The following is a 13,594-nucleotide window of genomic DNA, read 5'->3' as shown; positions in this document are numbered from 1 at the left end:
GATAGCATGCCAAGTTTCACGAACTTCAGACCAGTTTTGGATTTACTAGAATTAAAAACAAAGTATCTCAACGTTTTGCCAGCAATCAATAGTGCCCTGGTGTTTGAAATTCATTCCCATTTCTTGCATGGGACCTAAGCATCCACCCAAGGACACATATTTGATTTTTTCAACCAATTTATATGCACTGGAGTATGTGCATGTAGTTCAAATTTGAATTATGCACATAAAATACCTAGAAAACCCAGTTAATGTATAAAAATGTCCAAACGAACCCCGAAAAATTCCAAAATTTAACACAACACTCCTGTTGTTCTATGTTGGCACTACAAAAAAATTTAAATCAATAAGAGGCAACGGATATCATTTCGTCCCCAAAGGTGGCACGTTCCCTACCGAAACCATCAGGCTTGTTGTGAGAAGCTCTGATTTGTGAGAAGCTTATGCCCAAACCTGTCCCAAGTGGGACAAAAAATTTAACATGGCATGTTGATGCCGCTCCACGATAGCATACCGAGTTTCATGAATTTTAGATGAGTTTTGGATTTACTAGACTTTATAAACCAGGTATCTCAATGTTTGCGGCCGAGTGACGGTGGCAGGGTGTTTGAAATACATTCCCGTTTCTTGCATGGGACCTAAGCATGCACCCAAGGACACAGATTTGATTTTTCAACCAATTTATATGCACTGGAGCATGTGCATGTAGTTCAAATTTGAATTATGCACATAAAATGCCTAAAAACCCAGTTAATGTATAAAAATGTCCAAATGAACCCTGAAAAATTCCATAATTTAACACAACACTCCTGTTGTTCTATGTTGACACTAGAAAAGTTTTGAAAGCAATAAGAGGCAACGAATATCATTTCATCCCCAAAGGTGGCACGTTCCCTACCGAAACCATTAGGCTTGTTGTGAGAAGCTTATGCCCAAACCTGCCTCAAATGGGACAAAAAAATTACCACGGGATGCAGATGCCGCTCCATGATAGCATGCCAAGTTTCATGAATTCCAGACGAGTTTTGGATTTACTAGAATTTAAAAACCAGGTATCTCAATGTTTGCGGCAGGGTGTTTGAAATTCATTCCCATTTCTTGCATGGGACCTAAGAGCATCTCCAGCCGCGCCCCCAATAGGCCCCCAGGCGACTTTTTCCGCACCGGTGCCGAAAAAACGCCCCAGTCGAGCCCCCAGGACGCCGAAAGCCGCCGGTTCGGCCCTTTTTGGGCCCGGCGATCGCAGGCCGAACCCGGCGCACTGGGGGCGCTCGGGGGCTCCGGCGTAAGGTAAAAGCACGCCTGGCCCACACCATCAGTCAAAAAGTCAAGCCTATCATCCAGATTCGCCTCCCACCCCCCGCGCGCTCGGCCACCACCCGGTCGCAACCGGCTGATCCCGGCGCCGCCCACCTCCCACCACCGCTAGATAGGCCATTCCCTGTCGGAAAAAAGAGAAGAGGTTTCGCCGAGGCAGCCTCTCCACCACGGTATGGGCAATTGTTCTGGCCTCCCGGCTGCACAGGGGCAGTGTACCGGTGGGTGCGTGCCCACCGTGCCGGCAAGGTGTTCGGCGTTTTGCCTGCTCGGCAATGGACTCGGACGACGAGGACGCACTCGCCGCGCTGCTGCAGGAGGAAGCCGATGCCGACGTTCAGGAAGAGGAACATCCCATGGTCCTCGCTGGCCTGCTGGCAAGCAATGAAAAGCCGCGGTGAGGTGGCTCAGTGCCGAGGCGGATGAAATCAAAGAACTGGCATCGTCTCGAAGGCTACTGCATGCTCTACTCCGACTACTTCGCCGATGCTCCACTGCATGGCGAAAAAGTATTTCGGCGCCGTTATCGGATGAGCCGAAAGCTTTTCCTCAGGATTGTGAATTCCATCCGGGAGTTTGACAGCTACTTCAAGTGCAAGAAGGATTGCACCGGCAAACTCGGATTCACCACAATCCAGAAGTGCACGACAGCGATGAGGATGCTTCCATACGGAGCTCCCGGTGATTCACTCGACGACTATGGGTGCACGGCCGAGTGCACGACCATTTAGTGTTTCTACAAGTTCTGCAGGGCAGTGGTGGAAGTGTTTGGACCGCTATACTTGCGAACACCCAATGCGGAAGACACTGCTCGGATCCTAGCATAGAATGCAGCAAGAGGATTTCCTGGGATGCTTGGAAGCATCGACTAAATGCGTTGGAAATGGAAGAACTGCCCATTTTCTTGGCAGGGGATGTACAAAGGCGCCAAAGGCAGTTGCAGTGTGGTACTTGAGGCGGTGGCCACACAGGACCTCTGGATTTCGCACTCCTTTGGTATGCCAGGAATTCACAATGACATCAACATGCTGCAGTGCTCCCCTGTCTTTGCCAAGCTTGTTAGGTCATTCTCCTCCGGTGAACTTCGAGGTCAATGGGCGGCACTACAACAAGGGTACTACCTTGCTGATGGCATCTATTCGAGATGGTCTACATTTGTGAAGACTATCTCAGACGATGTGCCAAGAGGCAAGAAGTCCCACTTTGCCAAGGTTCAGGAGGCTTGTAGGAAGGATGTCGAGCAGGCATTTGGTGTGCTCCAATCTCGATTTGCTATTGTCCGGTACCCTGCTCAGACCTGGTCGAAAGATCAAATGTGGGAGATCATGACTTGTTGTGTCATCTTGCACAATATGATCATTGAGAGCGAGCAGGAAGAGCCAGTGTTTGACACTGAACCATACTACAGGTAGGGTCCTCTTGCCGAAGTTGATCACCAGCTACGGGCAACCTGGACTGCCTACCTCAATATGCGTCAGGAGATCCAAGACCCACGGGTGCATCAACAACTGCAGTAGGATCTGGTGGAGCATCTATGGAGGATCAAGGGCGACGCCTAGCTCGACGGTGTGATGAAATATGAGTTTTTATTTGTTGAACTATATAATATGTATTGAACTATTTGTTATTGCGCTATTTTGTTGAACTATTTGATTTCTATTGATTTTCTGTGATGAACTATGTGATAAAAAATTATTTATGTTGAGAATTAACGCCGAACCACGCCGAATATGGGCTGATTCTCGCCGATATCGGGCCATTTTTCACCGAAAGTGGGCCGAAAACTGGGCCGACATCAGCACCTGGGGCCGACGGCTGGGTGCCCAACCGCCCCCAGAGCCGATTATACCACCGGCTCACCCCCAGGCGGCGATTTTTATGCCTCCTGGGGGGGCCAACGGCTGGAGATGCTCTAATCATAAACCCATGGACACATATATGATTTTTCAACCAATTTATATGCATTGGAGCATGTGCACGTAGTTCAAATTTGAATTATGCACATAAAATGCCTAGAAAACCTAGTTAATATAGAAAAATGTCCAAACGAACCCCGAAAAATTCCAAAATTTAACACGACACTCCTGTTGTTCTATGTTGACACTAGAAATTTTTTGAAAGCAATAAGAGGCAACGGATATCGTTTCATCCCCAAAGGTGGCACGTTCCATACCGAAACCATCAGGCTTGTTGTGAGAAGCTCTGGTTTGTGAGAAGCTTATACCCAAACCTGCCCCAAATGGGACAAAAAATTTACCACAGCATATTGATCCCGCTCCATGATAGCATGCCAAGTTTCATGAATTTCAGACGAGTTTTGGATTTACTAGAATTGCAAAAGCAGGTACCTCAATGTTTGCCGGAGAGACACGGTGTCGTGGTGTTTGAAATTCATCCCCATTTCTTGCATGGGACATTAGCATAAACCCATGGACAGATATATGATTTTACAACCCATGTTGGTGCACCGGAGCATGTGCATGTAGTTTAATTTTGAATTGTGCACCTGAAATGCCTAGAAAACCAATTTAATGTATAAAATGTCCAAACGAACCCTGAATAATTCCCATTTTTTACGACACACATATAGTTGCATGTTCACTGCAGATAAAAGTTCTAACAATTCAAACACCGTCCATTGTCGTTGTGACCCCATCATGTAATTCAAAACAAGATGAAAAATCAAGTAGATCCCACATAGTTTATTATCACCAACCGTGTGAGATGCAGTACAAAATATCCTGGAGCACCGTTGATGTATAGTACGCCTATGGCTTACACGAGAAGGTGCGTCGGCTACAGTCCACAGCCGGCGTGTCAAGCACACTAGCTCGCTCCCCAGATATCATTTCACTGTTCAATCGTCGCCGGTGAAAGATGGGGAGGCGGACCCGCGTCGTGAGGGCAACTTCGGCGGCCCACTCCAGCGAGAGCGCGGCCGCAGCCGCCATGCGCGTGCTAACAAGGTGCGTGAGCGCGACCGCAATCTGCGACCGGGCAGCCAGGGCAGCCCAAACGGCCGATGTTGCTTCTTAGGTGGCGGCAGCAATATCTGCCTCAGGGATAGCAACTGGCGAGAGCGGCATAGCAGCTATCCGTTCCGCAGCGGCGGCCTTAGCCCTGATGGAGGCCGCCCACGACCATGTCGAGGCCGCCCATGCCCAGCTCATGGCGGTCAACACACAAATCGAACGAAGCTTCTCTGACAATGGTCCGCAACCCACGACCGAAGAGTTGTCAATCGCCGAGAGCGTTCGAGCAGCCGTCCATTCCTCCGCCGCATACCTTGCCACGACGGAGCCCGTCCAAGCCCAGATCGCGGCCGCCCACGCCCAGCTCATGGCGGCCTTTTCCTAAGAGATGGTGGACGCGGATGGTGAGATGCTTGCCGAATATGGTGTGATGGATGCCATGGATCCCCTTCCCCAGGAGACCGTCGGGCGCGAGATAGACATGGAGGCGGCGATGGAGATCGACGAGCACGATCCGTAGTAGTACTCTTTGTTTTGTTTAGTTAAGAGCATCGGTCTTTAATTTGTTAGAGTAATGTTTAGGTCAGCTAGCTTTGTTTAATTGCTGAACTTGCTCGATTAAGAAGTGTGGGTGTGCTGTAGTCTCCTTTGTGTACCCAAATTATGCAATGGCGTGGATGACCACTGTAACCAGGGAAATTAGAACCAAAAATTTTGACGCTCAAACTCATCACACACAGGTTAAGCTATCTGAATCATTTGTGATGTTCACATATCGTACACAGTTCTGAATACCGTGTCTGATGACACTTTGCACGCCAGTTTTTTCGCTGAACCGATTCCAAATTTTCAGCTTCCGCGGAAATATCTACCTCCCCGCCCCCTGCCCCTTACCAAAAGCCACATTTCCCCTGTTTCCACCTTCCTTTCCAAGTTGAAACCTTCACTCCTTTCTTGCAGTGCCACCTCCTCGCCAGCGACCCTCCTTCACGCTGCTCGGCCTCGTCTATCCAGGCAGGTAATCCACACCTGACCCCCATCCTCCTCCTCCTTCCACATCCCACATGCCCCGACCGCCTGTGCGACATCTTCCACCCAAATCACTGACCCCTTCACCAAATAAGTGCCACCCTAAGCCATGGTGCACGCAATATAGCCAGGATCTCAAGGAGCATTTGGCAGCGGAGAAGTAAATCGCGGTTGCACGAGCGGAAGAGGTCACGATGGCTGCCATTCGTGCCGACCCCCAGATCTTGGAGGAGTACCTTGCCATTTGCTAGCTACGCCGGTTAAGCATGCTCGGTTTACCCATTGCGTGTGCTACTCCTGCCTTTCCTTAACAAATTCTAGTGCATTGTGCTATCTAATTTTACCATGCAATATGTTGCTCTAGTGTATATGTTCTATATGTCGTGCAGTGTGGTGCTCACTTATTAATTGTTTGGTTAATTAGTTGTCGTCTTTAGTTAACTGTTTGGTTCAATTCTGCAAATGTGATGTTCAATTCTTCAGGCTGCAATTTTGTATTGTCTTCCGTGTGAGAAATAAATCGAATTTATATTTATAAAATACATGAGAAACGAATACAATTGCTATATTTCCAAGTTGTCAAACATGCTTGGTTTGGTTATACATTGTGCAATGTGGTGCTCAGTTAATGTTTGGTTCATTTGTTGTGGTGTTTAGTTAACAGTTTGGTTCAATTCTGCAATGCGATGTTCAATAGTTGTGGGTGCATTCTGTTATTGTATACCATGTGAGAAGTAAATCGAATTTGGCTATACTAAATACATGAGAAACAAATACAATTGCTATATTTCCAAGTTGTTAAGCATGCTTGGTTTGGTTAACTGTTTGATCTTCTATTAGGAGTGTGTTATATTGTGCAATTTGGTGCTCAGTTAATGTTTGGTTGATTTGTTGTGGTGTTTAGTTAACTGTTTGGTTCAATTCTGCAATGTGATGTTCAATTGTTGTGGGTGCATTCTGCTATTGTATACCATGTGAGGAATAAATTGAATTTGGCTGTACTAAATACATGAGAAACAAATACAATTTCTATATTTCCAAGTTGTTAAGCATGCTTGGTTTGGTTAACTATCGGATCTTCTATTAGGAGTATGTTATATTGTGTAATGTGGTGCTCAGTTAATGTTTGGTTCATTTGTTGTGGTGTTTAGTTAACTGCTTGGTTCAATTCTGCAATGCGATGTCCAATTGTCGTGGGTAGAATTTTGTATTGTTGTGCATGTAAGGAATAAATCGAATTTGGTTGCACTTAATACATGAGAAACATATACAAGTGCTATATTTCCTAGTTCTTAATCATGCTTGGTTTGGATAAATGGGTTTTCCATGTGGCTTGAATTAATATGATGAATCTGCAATGTGCTTATTTTTCATCAACATATTTTACTAATAGCATGCGAACCCTTACTTAACCTGATGACTAACTACCTTATATGTGTTGCAGGGAAACAATGGGAAGCACCGAGGTTTACAATCGAGGTTAGCACGTGCATGGTCCGTTGTCTAATAGCACATTATTGTGCAATTGCAGGAACCATTCTAATATTTAGGTTTTTAGCAATTTGGTCTTGCACATGTAGGTCCTGCTGTCAGAGGTTTTGACCCACTGTTCGACCCTTTTTGCATATGGGGAAATGAGTTGTCCATGAATATCAATCAAGTCAAGAAACTCAGAAAAATTGTTAAGATAAAGAAATTAGCAACAAAAAACAACAAGATCTTTGTCTGCACAATGAAGAAGACATCAATTAACTACAAGATGGTACTAACTATTATACCTTGCCTTTTTTATTCCTTTGCCCCATTTCCAATATAGAGAAGATATTTATGCACATCCTAGTTTTCAGGCCTTTCCAAAGCAGTTCACTGATGAATACCTCTCAAACTACCTCTATGGTCAGGAGGCGAGCAAGGTTTTCATACAACACCCATGGTTCAATATTGAAGTGTTCCTGAAGAGGACGAAGGATGGACGGTCAATCATCCATAGGCACTGGCCTAAAGTTGCAAAGACCTTCAACACGAATGAAGGCTCAATATCCGCCTTCCGCTTCAGCAGTTTTCCAGATGAGATGCATCTTTCTATGTACCGTCTATGATGCTAATTTCAAAAGGTTCTAGATGTTGCATGTGAAACTTGGTGCTGGTGCAGTTGTGTAATGGGGTAGCTGAGTGCTGGAGCTATATCATGTTGTACTCTGATGTATTTCAATTATGAAATCCTGCTTCCTTAATATGGAAATGAAATATATTATATGTTTAATATGAATGTCAATTAGATTAATAAATGGATTATTAATAATAGGGCAATTAACCTGCTAATGGCCAATTAGAGGGCCAATTAGCCTGCTAATTGGGTTTTTCTATTGCAAACGGTTATTCAGAAAACACCGTGGGCGATGACCTCAGGCAACGCACAAAGTTTCTAGGAATAAACCGTGTTGGATCAATGAACAATCACACATGACATTCTCTTCAAAACTGTTTGCGTTAGGCCACCTTGCGCAAACATTTACCACATAAAAACTGTGTGTGATGGACAGCCTTTGCCACACAGTTTCTTCTACGCACCGTGTGTGATGCATTCAATAACGCAAATGATAAAATTGTTAATATTGTGTGCAATGGCAATGCTATCACAAGCGATTTAACAGGGAAAATTGTGTGTGATGTACCTGCGAACGGAAACGTTTTTCTTGGAGCGACTGTGTGGGATGTATATATGAACAGAAACGTTTAGGGGGGACTGACTGTGTGGGATGTACTTACGACCGGAAACGATTTCACCTGTATAATTGTAATTTTTTTAGCACTACTGTATGTATAACCGTATTTGATCGCTCGCCGATCGCACACGACCTCATTTTGCCGAGAGTGTGTGCCAGGAGGGCATATCGCCGACGGTCTCTAGGTCGTGTGGGAAGGACCCCCCTATCGCCCACACTCACTTGGTGACGGTTCCAAATGCTGTCGCGGAAAGGGGTTAAAAACCATTTGTATAGCACCTCATTGTACCAGTGTCTAGAAAACCTATTTTCTTGTTGAGCCTTAATATTGGTAAATGAAGTTTAAAAAAATAGTATCCTATTCACCACCTCCCCCTCTACCGCACAGGAAACCCCTACACCATCGGCGGCCGAGGAAGGGATGGATTTGGACGGCGACATGCTCGGGGAAATGCCTGAAAGGTAGAAAATTCCTCTTTTCATTTTATTGTTTGCATTTTCTTAGTTATATTGATGCATTGTTTGATATTGATTGGTTGGTTTTCCTTTACTTTTGTAGAGAGCAACTGGACGTTGATGCCCAAACTGCCATGCATGAATTGAATTGAAGCCACACACTTGGGCTCGGTGACATTGAGATGATGATACCATATAACCAAACGAGAGAGGAGATGATGGCCAAGGGCTATGAGGTCGAGGAGATCGGTGAGAGTCAAGTAAAGAAGAGCAGCAGGACGGGTAACTATAAGATCAATGAAGACAAAGCTTTGTGTGAAGCTTGGCTCTACGTCTCTCTCGATGCCATGGTAGCTGACGACCAAACAAAGTAGAGATTTTAGACTCGCATCGAGGAGCACTACAACAACATTGTTCCCATCCCCTCTAGCCACGCAACCGGTTCTCTTAGTCATCATTGGGGTAACAACCAAGAGCAATGCGACCAGTGGGCCGGCTGTGTGGACCAACTAAACTTGCAGCCGCCAATTGGAGTGCCCATCTACCAATACAAGGAAGCATTGCAAGCTCCTTACAAAGAAAGGAACAACAAAAACATGGAAAATAGTTTGCTTTGCATAATTGCTACAACGAGCTTGATGGGGACAGGAAGTGGATAAGAAGAAACTTTGAAACCACACCAAATAGACAAATGGCTAAACAATGGTGAACAAAAATACTTCATAGCGAGCCCATCTACTCCTCATGTGCTTCAGAATGGAGGAAAAAATGCAAGGCAAGTCAAGAGGGGCGGTGGTATTTGAGCTTACAAGGAAGAGTTGATTGCAATGGTGGCTGTGAAAATGGCTTTGGCAGCCGAACGCAAAGAGGAGAAGCTGGATTGTTTTTATGAGATGAAGTTCGTGGAGGAGATGTGGAAGGCAAAGTCCGTGGTCGAGGATAGAAAGGTGCTTGCGGAGGAGAAAAGGCTTGAGATTGAGATGAAAAGGCTAGAATTGGAGGAGATGGGGAAAAAGAAATTGCTTCACATTGAGAAGCAAAAGGTAGCAATGGCGGCTGAGGAGAGAAGGGAGAAGAGGGTAACCGAGGACTATTCTATCATGTTCATGGATCCTATGTTCCTAACAAGATGGACGAGAAGGTGAGAAGATATTGGGAGCTTACTCGTGTCGATATCCTGGCTAAGATGTTTGGTGGCGATGGTGCAGGCAGTGGCAGTGCTGGTGCAGATGGCGAAGGCGGTGGTTCATGAGCCTATTTGAACTATGATGGCATTTGATCCACCCTGTGTTGGTGGCCTTTTGGAATGAACTTCCTCATTGTGTGCCTTTTGGCAAAAATTGTGGCTATGTGTGATAGATTTGATTAACTATATTTATGGTCGTAGTTATAGTGTGATGTGATGGATTCAAAAAAATACTAGGTTTGTGTTGAAATGAGGTCAATTTGTTAGAATGATTTGAGCAATAAATTTCATGATTTGTGAACAAAAGTTATAGGATATGGGATATGCTAGCTTGGAAATAGTAATTTTCCTACAAAAAATGGTAAAGTGGGATACGGAGCACTTTTAGAAGATTAGCAAGGGGATCTGCTAGAGATGCCCTAAGCTTTGTTGAGCTAGAAGCGGGGCCGCACTGTTTATAGCCCTTGAGGTCTTTGCAAACTTCACATATGAGTAGAGATAATAAGACAAGCACTTTATTTTTCAAAGCTTGTAAAATCAGTTTGCTATGTGATGTACAAGTAATAGCCATATCGGTTAACTCTCTATGCCGCTATTTTCCCTGTGATATAAAAAAGCACTCTCTTAGGGCCTATTTGGATCCTCGCTGGCTTCTCTAAACTCCACAGATTCAGCTTCTTGGTGTGGCTTCTTGCTCCATGCAGCGATTCCATCACCGTTCGGGAGTGACTCCAGCTTCTCCCAGCATTGCAGCCCAGATAGGTGGTTGGTGGTATGTTGGTGTTAGATTGGGTCACCTAGAGGCAGCCCAATTTGGGACAGACACTATAGAGGGGGTGTTGGTTCAATATCCGACGTATCTCGTAGTAGGGGTCCTAAGCTAGGCATCTTGGAGCAATGGTAACATGGACACGGGATTTTACCCAGCTTCGGGCTTTCTCGAAGAGATAATACCCTACATGCTGCTTTTGATTGTATTCATATGGGTGTAGTACAGAGTACATGTATCTACCACGAGATAGTAGTAACGAATATGAGATTGTCTATTGACTAGCCTGGCCTTGGTTTATATACGCCCCGTAGGCCTAGGGTTTAGAGAAGTCCATGTCTTGTGCGCCAAGTCTTGTGGAATCCTCCTTGTATTCGGCATGGGCTGCCCGAAGTGGCCCATTAGTGAATCATCATGGGGGTCCTCGGCCCGACCCACTGGTTGGGAGACGACATGGTGAGTACCCCTTAGTCCAGGACACCGTCAGTAGCCCCCTGAACCGGTCTTCAAGTTGGGGACGCTCCTCGATTCTTCCGAACTGTTCTTCATCTTCGGTCGTCGGTCTTGAAAACTGGTTCAACAAAATCTCCTCATCTTGAGGATTTACAAAGTGAAGAGTTTATACGTCGGGTATCCGAGGAGCCCCTTTAAGTTATCGGCCTTTATCAATGCCTTGTTATTTTTACGCCCACCTCGGGTTTGAAGTGTTTCCCGTGCGGTGGTGTCCTCTCGCGTCCGAGCTCCAACGCCGGACTGCATTCGAGGTATCTTTTGCAGCCGAGCACCAACGCCGGACCGCTTCCGAGCTCCAACGCCGGAATGTATCCGAGCTCCAACGCCGGACTGTATCCGAGGTGTCATAGATTACCTCGGTCTTGAAAAAGTTAAAAGGGTTCAAACGAGCTTAATGCCTGAGATGCCCTCTATGGAGCCAGCCACTTGCAACCGAGCTTTATGCCGGACTGCTTCCGAGGTATCTTTTGCAGTCGAGCACCAATGCCAGATTGTATTCGAGGTGGTGTACACCTCGGCCACGGCCTGATTTTTATGAATTTAATTTCGAATTGTGCAATGTAGTCTCTGCCAAGATGTATAGCCAGTAGCCCTCAAGGTGCGTGTTGGCCTAATATCCGGGATGCACCTGAAGGATAAAATCAAACCGCTGACCCTAGTAGCCCCTGAGACTCAGGTCGATTCGTGAAATCAGCCTGAGGATCAATTCCCAGCTCGGCAGCATACTTAGGAATAGAAACGCGGTGTAATATATTAGGGAAAATAGTGATCGGCGAACAGGCCCTTGATAGAGGGTCTTGAGAAGTCGCCGTAATATATTAGCTTGATGCCAGATAGGTCTAGATGGTACCTATTGTTGTCCGAAGACGCGTTTGCGCATAGTTCGGTCAAGCCGAACACTGAGCACTTTGAATTTTCTGCATTGAATAGGCAATGCAGTAGCCCCCGAGACACTGGTCGTGTGGCAACACCAGATCAGGGGATAGATGTACCCCTTTAATATTTGTACATGATAAGCACGAAGCCCAGTAGCCCTCGAGCCTTAATGTGGGAACGGGTGGCCGAATTAAGGATCGATATCCAGAGTAAAATCACAAAGTATGTGTAATGATTCTATGTATCCAAGTACTCTACATCATTAATGGTTGGATCGGCATTGTACAAAACTTTGTTGACCGACCATCAGCTTCAACCTCCTAGGCCAGCAGCCGAGGAGTGTTTGTCCTACTTTATAAAGCCTTTATGAGGGCAAAGATTTACGGCAAACAAGGCAATCTGGCCATACGGTTTTATAAACAAAGGTACGCGGAGAGATATGTTATATTACTTTTTAACGTAAGAAACATCTTCCAAAGAAAATATTCCCGCTATCGGTTCCTTTCTTTGGGTTGTCATGCTAAGCATGATCATGAAACCTCAACTCCGATCAATGTGGGAGCAAAATATTGAAGATTTAGTTTGGGGATTTCCCGAACTATGTGGTCTTTAAAGAACCTCAATTTTTACTTCCGTCGTTGCTGATCAATTATATCCTTTAAGATCGCTAGCTTTCGGCTTCACCCAGTCTGAGGTATTAACTCGGATGACCCGGTAGTAACAATCATAGAGGTGCTCCCTTTATCGCTTAGCCAAACAATCGGGAATGTAGGGGTAAGCACAGGAGCCAGGCAACCCAGCTTGGCTAAAATCTTAAGTCAAATTGATGCATATTTATGGCTTTATAACGATGATTACGGAAGGCAGCCCTTGTATATTAAATACAAACGCCAATGATATGTTTATTTTGACTCTGTTGCAACCGTTTATCAGTTGAAATTGGCCCATCGTCGGCTTCCAACCCCTTGTAGATGCTATGCAGGGTGTTTCCATAATAACAAAACAACCCTTAGCCGATGTCTCGGTGCCCGAAGGTGGTTGTGTTAGCGGAAACGAGGCAATCAGATATGCGGGCTTTATAACTTTCACTTAGTCATAGGAGCTTAAAGTTGGGAGGCTAATTATTAGCCCTCGGTTAGTGTTCAGTGACAGCCGAGGTCAAGCCATTAACACTTCGGCCAATGTTGTGAATGGCCCATCGTTTAACACGGGGTGACCTCCATCGATCTTATAGTTTAACACAATCATCGGACCGCTGACCAGTTTACGCTTATTGTGACAGTCAGTTTTTGGCTTTCTCCACTAAGGCTCTTAACCATGCGAGCTGGAAGCAGAACCACAGTGGTTCTCCCTTTGCACACCTAGCCGAACAAAGCGGAACATAGGAGGCAAGCACAGGAGCTGGGCATCCCAACTATTGACCGAAGACATGATTTGAAACCGATGCATATATAGCAATATCCAAGAATGTTTTTGCCGAATCTCTAAAGGTGTCCGGCGTTGCACTGCGAGACTTATGCTGGAAACACACAAATAGTTTTAAAGTGCCATAGGCTTGGAAAACCAAAAAACTTCAGTAAAAACTTGACGTCCGAACTAGATCAAGTGTTCGGTGCCAATCCGAAAATTGGTCTTAGAAAAAAATTGTGCTTCTGTCGTGCCTTAACATGACACATCCTATCTCAAGACTTCAAGCGGGTCAGCCTACGGCTTCAACCTCCTCTCCCGAAGGCGGAGTACTTCTCGTTAG

The sequence above is a fragment of the Triticum aestivum genome, chromosome 4D (assembly GCF_018294505.1).
Source record: "Triticum aestivum cultivar Chinese Spring chromosome 4D, IWGSC CS RefSeq v2.1, whole genome shotgun sequence".
NCBI classification, from domain to species: Eukaryota; Viridiplantae; Streptophyta; class Magnoliopsida; order Poales; family Poaceae; genus Triticum; species Triticum aestivum.
Note: the sequence above shows the minus strand (reverse complement) of the source record.